Below are 15,643 nucleotides of genomic sequence, written 5' to 3' on the forward strand. Positions count from 1 at the left end.
CTGTGCATTGAAAAGCATGTTTTTTGTTAGTTTGTTTCAGTTGGTCTTACAAGATTGTCATTTTCCATGTGTTTTGACACACGTACCCAGATTTAGATGTAATCTTTAGTGCATCCTTACTCAGCCCAAGCTATGTGAACTTTTCTGCCTTTTAAGTTCCTTCATTTGTGGAACATAATATTAAGACAATGTATCAGGCTTCTGGTTCCTTAAGTGAAGTCCTATTAAGAATCACTTTCCTCTTTTCAAGTTTGTCTGCACTTGTGGAAAGTATAGCTCAGAAGTGGTATTTGCAAATCTGGGAAATAAAGAACAGGGATGTTAAATTTTGCTATTGTTCAAATTTATAGCTTATAAAGTAATAACAAAGTGTCAGGCAAGTAAGAGGTCTCAGTGTGGGAGATTGCAGACTTTTTTTTGCAGACTTGAGAAAATCATCTGTTCTGGATTGAAAGGTACTTTAGCAATAAAGTCTGAACATTTATAGCTTTGTTCTGCTATATGAATTACAAGGGTTACAATTTAGTTATTTATTTTGCACGATATAAAGAAACGTAGTGTAAAGAATGTGTGTGAAAGATAATAAAGGATTTCTGATGGGTGGTTTTCCCACAGGTGGTTATGATGAAGAGAAGCCAGGACCTGCTTCTAAATTGCTGGGTGAATAAAAACTCTGGAAGGACTTGAAATTGCTGATAGATGAACACAGGAAGGTAAGAAATTTATGAAACCATACCAAAATGTGGGGATTATTTCCATGTTAGGTTGCTGCTTTTGTTGAAACATGTTTCTCAAGAATCAGTTTAAATGCAGCTTTTTGGATTTATCACTTTTCCCCGTACATTGTTATGACTTGCATTGTGCTGTGAAACATGAGATTCAAATCCTGAAAAGGTACTCAGAGGTTTGCTGTGTAAAGTGAACTCTTTGACTTTTCAAAGTGGTAGAAAAAATAACTTTTTCCTTGGTTTTACTAACTGGGATGCACAGTCTGTATAATAAGAAAGCTACAGTTTTTGTTGCAAAAATTTAACTTGTGTTAATGAGCATGGAAAGAAAGACCCCTTCAGGTGGAAGACACCTTCAGGAAGAAAGACACCTTCAGGTGGATAGGCTTTGTGTAGAACGTTCCACCTGCATTTGCTCAGTGTCAAACTTCTACAAGTGCAATCATGTACAGTGGTAAGAGGGGGTCACAGATGAAGTGCTCATGTGAGAGGTTTAAGAGAACTTCACCTTAAAAAATGATAGTTAAATGTTGAATGCATTTACTATTCTTTGAAAAGTGTGAAATTTTCATTAGGTCTGAGCATACAATAGGTGAAAAACTGTAACTGATGGAATGCTATCACTTGAATCAAATTCAGAATAACCCTATATCAGATTGTAAAACTGCAATATTTTTCTTCCTCTTTGGTATAGTGTGTTGAGGGCTGTAGTTGTTAGAAAACTTGCCACTGAAGTTCTAGAGGCGATAGTAAAAAAAAAAATTTCCTGTGCTTTCATGGATATTATGGATACTCACTTTAAAAATAAACTGTTTAAAAATGGTGTATATTAGATTATTATACAATAATTACATTATTTTGTCCACAACATTAATCAATATTAATAATCTTAATAATAATAACAACAGCAATAATAACAGCAGTTGAACTAGTGCAGTATCATCTAACTGTTTAGTAAATGGTGTTGAATACAAGTCTTGAAAGCTCACTTACTTCTCAGATCTACTAATTGCAGCCTAGCAATTGTAGTTTTGTAGATGTTGGGCTGAATGAAATAGGCCATATGGAGTGATGGCATCTATACAAAGTCATTTGCATATAGTAAAGGGAGGCAAACACTGAGTATTTACAGAGAAGACATTAGGAAGTAAAATTATCCTACCACTGTAAATTCCCTCAGTCCAAGCCTACAGAAGTAACTCTGCACATTTTGAAAGTTAAATAAAATTGCATAGCAACTGACTTTTTTGCACCTGTTGTTCTTAGAAATAGAAAACAGAAGTGCCTGCTCTTTCCTAATCACCATCTGACTTGCCATATTTCCTCCTTCCTCTGGTTTGTATCCTTCCTTAACAGGAAGGAAAGCATATGTTCTGTTTAAAATAATACTTTGTTAACCTTTGCTAGTGCAAAGGAGGAGAGCACCCTCTCACCCTCTGTGGTTTTCTCACAGTTCTTGGCTTCTGTCAAGGTAAGTAGGTAAGAGGCTGGATGCTTAATCAGGGTATGAATCTTAGTGTCCTCAGATATTCTGGGTGGTCCATGACAATGAACATCAGAGGACTCATTTTCATCACAGCACAAAATTAGCTATGTGATGTCTATTGTTCTTTAATTTCTCACTCATCACTCTAGAAATGTAATCCCAGGTGTCTCATTCCTATGCAAGCAGATGTGGAAGCTCATAAACTGAATTGCAACCTGAAGGAATAAGTTATTCTCGGATCTTTTTGTTGCCAGGGAAACTACATTCCCAGTCTGTGTATGTTTACCATAGCCCTTTTTTCCAAAGCTGTCTAAATTTCATTTTGTGGCACTCAAGAACAGAGTAAGATAGAGAAATAGTAATGTATGTCTAGTAGCTTTTATCATCTGTTTCTTAAATAATATTTACAAAAATAGGTCATGCATTCTGTTGCAGTGTATGTATGTCTTTAATAGATAAGTGACAGTCCTAAGAATTATGTAATATACATGTTTTGGTCCTTTTGCTATTTTCTTGTGCTCCACTTATAATGCAGTCTCAACTAGAGTAAATTCAGGTATGGTCCGAATGTCTAAATAGATATGTCTCAATAAAAAATTATTTCGGGAGAAAGTTTTTTTTTTTTTCTTTTCCAAATGTAGTATATTTTCCCAAATTACTCAGTGGTACAGAATAAGAATGGAGGCTATTGAATCATGCTTCACCAAAGGGGACACTATCTAAGGGACTGTCATTTATGGTAGAATTTGAGAATTTCTTTATAATAGTTCAAAATACCCATTTTAACTTCTGATTGTATACAGGAAATTGCATCTTAAATGCTGGTATTACTATATACAGAACATCTACTATGACTAGTACTTGGGTTCTCTTTAATGTACTAGTATTTTATGTACTTTTTTAACTTTAATGTACTAGTATTTTTCCTTTGAGGATCATAAAGTTAGATTTAAGTCACTAAGAAAATCTAATCTGCAGACAAAGGTATCAGCCAATTTTCTTTTGAATTGCCTAAGAAAATAATTTTCAAAATTGTCTCTCTAAAATGTAAGTGGATAGTGGCATGGTATAAAAATCTGTACTTGTTCTCTTTGGAGACAACTTATGTGACAGACTGCCTCACAGCTTCACTATTTGTGTCAATGCAGTTCTCCAGATTCAGCAAAAGGGGCTGTTCCATACTCTGTACACGGCAGCCACTGTACATGGCCACCACATAAGCTATTTCTACTAATCTTTCCACATCAGCCACAGCCCTGTCCATATTGTTTTCTTCTGGGCAGTGAAACACAGAAAAGTTTGCTTTTTACTCATCTGAGGAGGAAAGAAGACCTTACCATTACTACCTCCTATTTTTTAGCATTTTTAAAAAATCATAATCATTGGGCCTTGCATCTTTAAAAGCAGCTTGTAGGAGCTATCTAGAAGCTCTTCTGTTGTGTGGAGCCTGAAAATGACCAGTAAAAAGTCAGACAATGAAGCAGATCCATCAGATTTCTTGTCTCCAAATTATTTCTCAACAAAGTATGTTGTCACTAGTAAAAATAAATGAGGTAAATATCTTCAGCAGAATAATGTAACTATTAAAAATCCCAGTGGAGCAGTGATTCACTTAAGGTGTGAATCAGAACTGAAGTGGGTTTAAATACTTCATCTTTGCAACCAGCAGGTGCCAGCAAGAAGGAAGATAACTAAAAGGTGAAAGATTTTGAAACATGTGAGTTTGAATAGTGTTCAGGTAGCTCAGCAAAGAAATTATTACTTAGGTAAAAAGAATTGCTATGGGCATTGCAAAAACATGATGTGAATTCCATGTTTTCAAAATGAATATATATGTATATATATGAATATATATGTCATCTATGTTAGAAGACTGAACACTGTAGAATTTTAAGGGTCTGGACTCCAAATTCAAGTACTGCTAGCTCCTGATATAGGATCTGGAGGTTGGATAGACCATGATTAATCAGTGACAAACTAGATGAAATTGCTGATAGCTGATGATACCCTGGTTCTACCATTGGTAAAGTGAATCCTAAATGTTACAGTAAAATGAGGGAATCAGAACAAAATAATTCAGGAGTTCAGAGTCTGGATTAGAAGGTAGTATGTGGATCTATATGTGGTGTTTGTCATGTTTTGTTATGTTTCCTGGTGTTTGGGAGGAAATGAAAAAAGCAAAATTTAATTATTGTTTAAAAGGTCATTTAGGTGGGCTAAAATTATTTGAATTTTATGAACAGACATAACCATGACACAGCTATTATCACAGAGAAAGACCTTGAGTAAATCAGTAGACACTAGTGCAGAAGGAAATGAAAGAATTATGAATCTACCAGGTGATCTGCAATTTGTTCATTTGAATTTGGAAACTGGTGTCCAGTAAAATGGTCCCCAGGTAAAAAAATATGTCTGCAATGAGAAGCTTGTCCTTTCTACAAAACTGTTGAGTAAATCTATGGCTGAACATGGAAAAGATGCAATTGGCATTAGCATGAGGAAGAAATCAATTTGTTCTGGATTTTTAATACATTACAGCATAGATCTCTTCAGAGTTTGCACCCTCTAGGTCAAGTGGCCTACCTGGGATATCTTGAAAATGAAGCATATCTTGAAGATATCTTGAAAATTCTGCTATGAAAGCAGAATACAGAAAGACACTAAAAGAGGAGATGCATGAGTTAATTTTCTATTTTTTTTTTTTCAAACTGTAAATTGGAAAATCCAACATAGTGGATAGCCTCACCCACGCTCTGTTGGGACCAAATCTTATATCTACTTAACTCTCCTAATTTTCAAAATGGTCACGATACAGTTATTTTATGTAAATAACGCTTTATTAATAGGACTTTTTTTTTTTTTTCCCTTCTAAAGTTCCATTTTGTAAAGAGCCTGGTGTTACTAACAACTCAGAGTCTGGCACAGTCTTCTTCAATCTGTAGGTATATATTTGCCATTCTGTTTTCAATCACTATGTTAAGTTTTGCTTGAACTGCCTCATTTTTCTCACATAACAGACCAGAGCAGTGAAAGTTTGCAAAAAGAAGGAGGAAATGCCTTTTGGGAGTACTGGTTTAATAAAAACTTTGTTTTCTGAGCACTACAGATTTATAAGCACAAGTGTACCTAATTCCCTGCCAATATACACAATTTCTGTCTGTAGTGGAATTGCACAGACCAGCTATCAGTCTGTCTCAGAGTCCTCTCTTATTCTTTGCAGAAATGAATCTTTCAAGAAATGGTGTCAGGACTTCTCTTATATGTAGAATGCTACTGAGGAAGGCCACAAGAATTATCAGAGGACTGGAATGCCTCTCCTATGAAGAAAGACAGAGAAAGCTCAGGATGTTCAGCTTGGAGAAGAGAAGGCTCTGGGGTGACCTCAATGTGGCCTTTCAGTATTTAAAGGGGGCTTATAAAAAAGATAGAGAATAACTTTTTTACATGGGCAGATAGTGATTGGACAAGGGGAAATGGTTTTAAACTAAACGACGGGAGATTTAGATTAGAGGTTAGGAAGAAATTCTTCACTCAGAGGGTGGTGAGGCAGCGGAACTTGTTGCCCAGGGAAGCTGTGGATGCCCCATCCCTGGAGATGTTTAAAGCCAAGTTGGATGAGGCTCTGGGTAACCTGATCTAGTCAGTACCATCCTTGCCTATGTAGAAGGGTTGGACCTAGATGATCTTTAAGGTCCCTTCCAACCCAAGCCATACTATGATTCTATGAAGTCCATGTGATGTTCCTGAAGAGGGAATGTTGTGCAGGAGGTGGCTATCATGTATTGACTATTTCTGGTTTAGCAGACTGTAGAAAGCTTTCAGTACAAGTTTTGTCTTGTAAGTTTGAAAAAACTATGGTTAAAATAAGGATGGTCTACCTTGCCATATTGTGGAAGCATGGAAAAATTTACCACGGTGATCAGATGGTCTGCAAATAGTTATTTGTATCACTTTTTGGGGGCCAAAATCCATTATAAGGTAACCCCTGCTATTCTACTCCTGAAAGACATTATTTACCTTCTACATAAAAATTATACGTGATTTTTAATTTTTACTAATAAGCAAAGTTTATAAATGCAACCTACATGATGTTCAACCCTCAGGTCTCAAATATATTTAATACATACTAGCCACAGGAATAAAGTAGGGTTGCTATGTTCCTTCTGGTATTTATTTTAGAAAAGATGCTTGCTTTAAATAAAAAATAAAAACCTCAAGATTTTCTCTAAGAAAATAGTATCTAACAAACAGTACGGAACTCTCCAGAGGAGCATTCAGTGGAACCTCTACTATCACACCTCCTGTTGAGCATCAGTCCACAGGCTCTATCCTTGTTCTCTGTCCCAATGACATTTGATTGCTCTTTGCTCAGAGTGACTTCAAAAGAGTGTTGTCACTCCAGAAAAAAGATATTCCCCTGTGATCTGAATGTTTTCCCAGCTGGATTTTGAAGCTATACATTTTGTTTGCAGGCATCAAAAGGAAAACTGTATACACAACCATTTTAGAGATAATCTTTACTCATAGTAGTTTTAAGAGGATTTTTTTTAGCAGTTTTTAAAGTTTTTACTGTAATAGCAGTCTGTAAAGTAGTTATTTTCAGATGTTGATGTATATACATGTTTTCATGTTTTTCATACACATTATACAGTGCACATTAACAACACAAATATTAGTGTTTTTGAATTTAACAACATAATATTAGATAACACAAAAATACTACGTTACATATTATTACATAGCATATTATTTAGGCACCACTTCTACACATGTTTAATGATCGGTTTTATAACAGTGGAAATAAGTATGTGTTTATTTGAATCTAACCAAATTTGTACTAGTCACTTTTTGAGTATGATCCTGTCTTCCTTTCCATTACTGTTAGATGTTCCAGATATAAAACCTAGTTCATCTTTGAATTACCATGTCACCTGATCATAAAACTCTTTCGGAGTCTAAAAGCACCTCTTTGCATGCAAATCTGGTTAAATGTAACAGACAGATCTCCTTGAACTGACAGGGCCATCACACAAAGCTAAAGAATATATTGTGAATTAGTTTGTTATTTTATCAAGATGAAGTGAAATGAGTATGGAGACATACTTTGCCACCATCAGAGCAGGTAAACAGGGAATCACATAATCTAAAGTATGTTGGCAAAAGCAAGACAGCCTTTGGTGTGTTTGGATGCATATTCTGCTATATGTTAAACTAGGTTTGTTTATGATTTTCTGAGAATTTTAATAAAAATAGAGAAACCTATGTGGTTTCAGTTAAGCAATACTCTTACTTACTTACTCTTGTGGGTAAGAAAATGCTTAAATGAATTACAGGGGAACCTGGGGAAAAAAGAACCATTTCCTGGATATATGCATGTGAAAAAGATAATGGACAAAGTAGTTCATGAATTTGATTTTAACTGAAAATTAGAAACAAGCTAAGGTATCAATACTGTGCTCTGTCATTTAGCTACTATTCAGCACTGCCCTTGTGAAAGTTTTTACTGTTCAGTAACTGAAAGGCAATTTGCCTTTCAAATGAATGACAGGTCAGCTTCTGCTCACTTTCAGCAGGACAAGTGTGTTGAGATGCTTACTTGCTATTAAATGGCTAAAATCCTTAACCATCATGCCTCTTTCCCTGCCAAACTTGTGTGTTGACATGGTTGGTAATAAGAACTATAAACCTAATGAGCAAGCTGGTCAGGTTTCTGAGAACACTTCCTCCTGGCCTGTTCTTTTCTGCTTCCTTGATTGCTACTCTTCCAGTGCTGGCAATTATTAGTTGAGTCAGTCGTAGATATCTTAATTTCAATTTGATTATATCAATACAAGTTTTTCTGAGTGGGGCTCTGTAATAAATACTACTTTGTCATCTAATTATAAGCAAAAAAAGATACAAAAGCTGGCTCTATTTGCTCATTAATTACAAAGGTCTAAAATCTGTGTAAAAACTATAAAAGTGCTAGCTGTTCTTAATGTTGTACAACATCCTTTTGCTGAATGTCTACACGTACATTTAGGTGTTAGTAGACTGGGTTCCGTAGGACATTGAGCTTACTTCTGAGTCAGACAGGATAATGTCAACATACTGTAAAGACATACTCTAAAGGCACCCAGTCATGCAGCTACCCTTTCTTATATTGCTTCATTCTTCATGGAAACTGCATTGCAAGCTCCTGGTTTGAAGGAGGAAAATTCTTTGGTTAGGGAGAGTACAGTGTTAACCCAGATAGATCAAAGAACACACTATTTCCCTTGCAGGTTTTGCAATGAAATGGTTAACTAGGTTGTTGAGATTTTAAAATGTGTATGGTTAGAAGACAATGAAGTCCACTCATGTGGATAATCTTACCTTTATTGTACTCTGGATGATGCAGAGTGATGAGAGATCGCTTTGAGAAAATGGCAAAAAGTGGTATTATTCAATGAACTGAAATGACTTCATGTGGTACACTAACTCTGTAAAGTGCTTTTTTTCTTTCTTCTTTTTTTTTTTCTTTTTTCCTCTCCTTGTAAAGGTCTGAAGCATGAAAACAAAAGCCAGAGCAGCTATTGCAGTCTACTTGTGTGACTTGTGTGCATACCCACTTCTATGTCTTTATTTTCCTCAGGGCATTTGGTCTTAGTTAAAAAATAAATAAATAATAATAAAATATCATTCTGCAAGGTCAAAATAGAGCTGATTCACATCAGAGGAAGACAATTGTCATTTCCCTATAGCAAGACATTGCCTTGCTGCATTGTCAAAATAACGTGTGCATAGAGTAAAAGTGCATATTTAGTAATAGGTTTTCCTGTCTTGCATTGCTATATTTGAGTGAAAAATAACTCAAAAAATAGAATCTTTTTTTTGTACTACTGGAACTCAAAGATGGTACACAGAGCTCCAATATGTCACTGGTTAAGAGCAGATCTAAAGCTAAACCTGAAATTATGGTGGGAGTTTTCTTGCTTGAGGTGATTTCTTCTGTAAATAACTTGTTTTATAAATATCTTGTAATGCGTTACGAAAAATAAAAGATTTCTTCAGAACTGTGAAATTCTGCAATGTGTTTTCTCAAGTACTTTTTTTGCACAGGGATGATTTAACTCTTGTTATTAATTCAACTTCCTTCGGAAGTTTCAATAAGGAAAGGTGCCCTTTTTTTTTTTTGTTTCCATTCATTTTTATTTCTTTTGGCAAAATACCAAGAATAAATAAATATTATAGATCTAGTTTAGTTAATAATTCTGCTGGTCAGCTTCTGGATAAGCATTCAACTCTGGTGAGGTTTGGTGGAATAAATTTGGAATCAAGAGCTCACCTCCTTAAATTCTTGTAGATTGAGATGATCTAAATAGCCTAACGGTTTCAATGCTTCAAACCGTATTTAATTTCTGGAAAAAAAAATATGCAAAAAATCATGCTTCTGTAAGATATAACAAATTTTTTTTTCAATTCCTAAATTCTAAGGAAGTAGTTCTCTGGCTCTCTGCAGCTCCCTGAGGGGGGAGTGCCAGTCTCTGCTCCTGGTCACCAATGACAGGATGGAAACGGCACAAAGCTGTGCCAGGGGAGGGTCAGGCTGGACATGAGGAAAATGTCTTTACCGTGAGGGTGGTCAAACACTGGTACAGGCTTCCTAGCAAGCTGGTTGATGCCCTCTGCCTGTCAGTGTTCAAGACACATTTGGAGAATGCCCACAGTAACATGCTTTAACTTTTGGTTAGCTCTGAAGCGGTCAGCAGCTGGGCTAGATGATCTTTGCAGGTCCCTTCCAACTGTTCTGTTCTATTCTGTTCTATGCTATTCTTTTTTATTCTATGCTATGCTATCCTAAAGCTATCCCTATTCTTTCATCCCATTCTAAGTTCAGATGAACAGCTTGTGAACTTGAATTTAACTGATTTTAGCTGAGCTAACCTTATTTGAATTGGCTAAATTTGTGCTCCCATCACGTCTAATCATGTATCAGATTTTAGCGCAGATAGTGAAGGTTTAATAAGATGACTTTGCAATGCTGAAATTGCTAAAACATGATTTACAGTCATTAAATTAGAAAACAAGCAAAAAAAAAAAATCATGTGAACCTTTCCTTAATATTCTCTCTTTACTTTGAGAATATTGTGTATGGCACAGGAATTACATTTTGGCTTTTAAAATGAATTGTGGGAAATAAAAAAATGGAGTCTGGTGTCAGTGGAAAATCAAAATATGAGTGTAGATAGCATGTGCTGTGGCAGTGCAACAGAATTTTCAGCCTGGATGCCTGGGACTTATCTGTTTACAGTAGCATAGCAAGCTGTCAAATGTTTTGTTATTTTTTCCTTAAAGTCATCCATGCATTTCATTCCTTCCTTTTGCCTCTGCATCTTTTCTCCTCTTTCTGTCAAACTTGAAATCTTTAAACATATCCTAAAATTGTATCCTCTTCTTCCTTCTTTCAGTATTTACTGTCAGCAAACATTTAAATTATGATTTTTGGGTGGAAATTGCTGCAGAAATGCTTCTTAATTTCTGGTCTAGAAATGATTACCATGCTATCTATAAACAGAAATGTTTCCCACATTTATCTTTATTCACTGCTGAGAGGAGCATTAGAAATAGACCTCTTACTAATTAGGTGTTTGACGTGTCATGCTCTTTCTCTTCTAGCTGTACACTATTGTATATATTCTCTGCAGCTTAATTTCCCAGTAGGAACAGGGTTATTGTGTGTGGCAATGTAAGTAAGCATTGTTTTCCATGTACAGTAATGAAAAGGGCTTCTCCTTCACAGGGCTGCAGTAGCTGCATGTGGATAATCTTTGCTCTCTAATTTTACCTGTGACCTGCCTTGAAGGCCCAGAATTTGAGTGAGAATAGTCATAGACTGGGTAAAATATTTCCTGCTGTTTAGCATTTTTTGTCTACTGCTCAAGATTTCCAAAAGCACACTCTTACTAAGTAAATTGAAAATATAATTTTATATTTCTTCTGCTGTTTTGTTCTGTTCCTTTTTTTTGATACTGTTTTGCCTTTTCCAGGATGTTGGTGAAGATTTTCTTCACCAGAAAGGACTGTAATCAACTATCTAATTCTTGTCTTTGTAGTGGAACTATGTGATAGTCCCTGCAGTCAGTAACAAGATTATAGCTTCAAACTGAACTTTTTCTCTTGTACTCTAAACTGTTGGGATGAAACTATTCGCCAATCTCTTAATTTCTCTCTACTCCCATATTTGAAATGGAGACAAAGGAATGTATCTGCTACCTCACCTTGATTGTTCAACTTAGCCATCAATGTTTGGAACTTAGTTATACAACACAGGAAACAAGCCTCTAAGGGTCTTAATAATTTATTATTATTATATCTATAGGATAGTCATAGACTGTGGAGGCACTCTAGGTCCCTAATGGGAGTACTTTCATACCTCAGAATGCTGTAATAAAGCACTCTCGGGGGCCTAGCTATTTAACTGTTTGTTTTGCAGCAAACTGGGAAAATTACTTGTCATGTAATTAGTTAGATGTCTATGCTTCCATCAGCAAAAAGCCAAGAATACTTTCAGGGCTGTTCTAACTATGGGTCATCATTGTATTTTCATGAGACTATACATATATTTGTATATATATATACAAATTTTGGTTCTTTTAGCAAAAAACACATATTGACATTGAATACTGTTTTTCCCAGTATTTATTTCTTATTCTGTATTAAAAATCTGTGAAGTCAGCACATCTTGACATTAACTTACTATTGCTACAATACTTATGAAAATTAATTATACTTTTAACAACTTATAATAATAATAATATAATAGTTTAATTTTCCCGTAAAGTAGATCCTTCTCTAAGCAATCATTAACTGTGCTCTCCTCCACCATATATTTCATCTGATTAATATTTATGAATCATTTTGCACAGAGTGGTGTTCCTTCAACTTCAAGATCCAGGAAGACAGGATGAAAACAGAAGAAAAGAAAATAACAATAATAAAGTCTTTCAGGGGGGTTGCTGTTTTGAAAACCCAGAAAGCACAGCTAGGACATTTATTAATAGCCTGGTACTTTAGGAAGAGCCATTGAAAACCTTCCATAAATAAAACACTTTCTGAATCTGAAAGGTGTTTTGATGGGAACATACTGATTTGTGTCTCTGTTCTCGGGAGACACTGCTTGCTTCACACTTTTGATGGCATGCTGATGCCTGGTGCTGTCAAAGAGACAGGAGAGTCTTGCTAAGGCTCTCTGTTTCTTTGTGAAGCTCTCTATTCAGGGACCTGGTTCCTGATTTCTTGGCAGCCTTCTTTTCACTGTGCTCAATTTCCCAGAGAGATGGCTCTTCAATGAGTTAGAGAGTCTTGAGCAGCTGTTTCCATGATTCAGTCAACCCATATAATATGTCATTTGCATCCCATTATATTTAGTCTCGCTATAAAACTAGAAATTAGCAGAATTTCATATTACTGATGTGTTTCTATAAGTACTTCTAGAGGTTTATGACATGAAAAGTGTATATACTGAGACTCATAAACTCAGAAGTGAATAATGTCTCCTTTCTCACCAGTTTGTTCACATCTGCCCCATAGGAAAAGTGTCCTGGCAAGATAACTGGCAATAGAGGACAGCTGCCCAGGCATTTAGCACTTCAAAAATATGTCTGTATAGGACTTTGTCAGCTGGCCTTACATTAGCAGGAGATTCATAAATCACTATCTTGATTACATTCTTCAAAGTGAATCTGGGTAATAGGAAATCCTGAGGGATATATTTACACTAAGTAGAATGCCAAGGAAGAAATCTTCACTTCAAGTTAGTTAGAGAGCCCTGGATATTCTTATAATTTTATTTTTTATTTTTTTAGAATGATTGCAACATATCCAAAAATCTTAGACGGATAGAAATATTATTGGATAAAATTCAAGTCAGAAATGTGTTCTAATAGATGAGCTTAAGTATCTGGCAAGAATGTAAAATACCGTCTAAGTACCAACTAAGATAATGCAATGTTAAGAAAGCAGTGTACTACAATGAATGCAAAAGTGAAAGTACCCTTACTAGACAGAAGGTGTTTTATAACTGCAATGTTGTACATTACTTCTGGCAGTGATGACAATGCAGTTAATTAATGTGGTCTTACAACTGTTACTCCTGTGTCTCTTGACCTGAGATCAGGCTCCTGTAATGTGGGGTGAACTAGCTATATCTTTAGAAATGTTTTGAAGACAGAGCTCTCTTGGGGAACACATTACTGAGCTCACTGAATTTTGAGTTTTTCGTGTTTGTTTCTGTCAAATCCTAGCCAGGCAAAACTAGGGATTAGATGTAAGTTACTGTTTTCTTTTTTTTTTCTTCTTCTTCTTTTTTTTTTTTTTTTTTCTTTTTTTCTTTATTGCTACACAGTTTGTGCAGGATTAAAAAAGTGTATAAGCTGTGGTGGCCTGTTGATGGTACAAAAGCATGGTACAGGTTGTTTGAACAAATCTGTGGCTCAGAGTGAGACTTCATAGGTGTCCAGTGAGGTATTATTTGTGATTTCTAAGGAAAATTGCAAACAATAATATACTCACATGAAAACTGAGGTACTGAGTTACAAAGTGACTTCTTTCTCATTGGATCTCTGTAGGGAAACTTATATTCAGGGATGGAAATTTTGTCTGTTTCTTTTATTTGTGTGTCCACAGATTTTGTTCTAATGTTGTTGCTGTCTGGAGAGAAGCAGAACAGACCCCCCCCCCCCCCCCTCTTTCTCCCCTCCCCTTTCCCAACCCCCTCACATCCCCCCCCCAGCTTTTTATAGGGAAATAAGAAAGATCTGAAACTCATCTGTGTAAAAAATCTCTATATGACAATAAGTAGGGAAATAGGCAAACCTGAGTGAAAGCTTTTGTGGATTCAGTTAGCGCTAGTCTGATTCCATATTTAATGCTTTCACGAATTTTGAATGATTGCTATGGGATAGCCTTCTTTGCAGAAGGCTATGCTGGGTGGATTTTTGTATCTTATATACCGTGTTTGTATAACTAGAAATGACTCACACCTCACTACTATAACAGCTGTTAGCTGGCCATAAAAAGCCTAAATATATCTCACTGTATTGGAATCTTAATGAGCAAACTCACTGCTCCCATTGCCAGCTGAGTGCTGAGCAATACTGATAGCACAGACAGCTTGCTTAGAAACACTGTCATATGACTATAGCTTTCCTTCCACCACATAGCTGCCTTCTTATGGAATTTCTTTTCTACATAGTGCTCTTGGGCATCTTGAAAGTTGGCAGAATACTGCACCTGAATTCCCCAATGGAAGTATTTTCACAACTGACTGTACCTGCCACTCTCCTGATAGATGTCTGCAAGTCCTAGGAGGTTTCATTTTATTATTATGAAATAATTGGCACACTCTGGATGAAATAACGTACATGTGCCTGCTGCTAGAAGCACAAGTCTTTGTTAGACAATCTGTCTGCATGAACATTTTAATGTTATCAGTATATTTTGTTTTGATATTTTATTTATTTATTTATAGTGAGATGGGCAAGTTACCCAAGTAGGGGACTGAAACCCATGAACATCCGAGTACAAATGTTTTGGTCAAAAGTTCTTCAGTGAGAACTGCAGTTTGACCGACACTTTTCCAAATCACTTCTCAGAAGTTTTTCTCTTTTCATAAGTAGGAGTTAAAACATTGCAACAGCTATGATAAAAACATCCCTTGGGAAAGAGGTCACTTAATAACTCAGTTTTCCTGTCAGTCTGTTGATTATTTAAATACTACATGAAATATTTATTTTTATTTTTAATTTTTATTTTTATTATTATTATTTTTTTATATTTGATATGGAAGAATAAAATTATTTACCATTTGGCAAATGTGTCTTCAACAGCACTAGTGGAATGGAGAACTGGGGGGAAGGTACCTCTGTATTTTTTACATAGATGCATTTCTTTGTGATGCAAACTAGTACAAATGCTGAAGAAGAAAGAACCCCTAAAAGAACCATATGAAAAGAGCAAGTACAGAGATTAATTTGTAATTTTTGATTACATGCAAATTCAATAAACTATTTTATAAAAGTGTAACTGTATATGAAAACTCAAATATTTCTCCCATGCACAGTTGATGAGTGACTATTTATACCATTGATTTTTTACAGGTGAAATAATTGTGAACAAAATGGGATGCCTGGTACGTATGGAACAAGGAGTTTTTGAGTTACAGGTATTTATATTACAAATTAGAAATATGAAACTAGACCCCGATACTGTACTGTCCCAGTACTGTCTTTCAGGTTTTCTATGTATTTTTTCACACAATCAGTAGTTTTAATAACTTAAAATTATTATTAAATTGATATTTCATAATATTTTCTTAATTTCTTTAATATTTTCTTAACAAAACCTACTGCTCTCAGCACTAGTCTGAAGATCTTTGGAGTGCTGTGTATATTATATTGCACTGAATCTC

The 15,643-nt window shown here is 35.4% G+C and overlaps 1 long non-coding RNA gene across 1 annotated transcript; it reads left to right on the forward strand.

Moving 5' to 3' along the window:
• Positions 1-282: 282 nt before the first annotated feature.
• On the forward strand, positions 283-15,402 carry LOC121066173. Its single transcript, XR_005817556.1, has 3 exons — positions 283-455; positions 616-713; positions 15,333-15,402. It is a non-coding gene; the product is annotated as an uncharacterized LOC121066173 (long non-coding RNA).
• The last annotated feature ends 241 nt before the right edge of the window (positions 15,403-15,643 follow it).

This window comes from Cygnus olor, chromosome 2 (genome assembly GCF_009769625.2).
Source record: "Cygnus olor isolate bCygOlo1 chromosome 2, bCygOlo1.pri.v2, whole genome shotgun sequence".
NCBI classification, from domain to species: Eukaryota; Metazoa; Chordata; class Aves; order Anseriformes; family Anatidae; genus Cygnus; species Cygnus olor.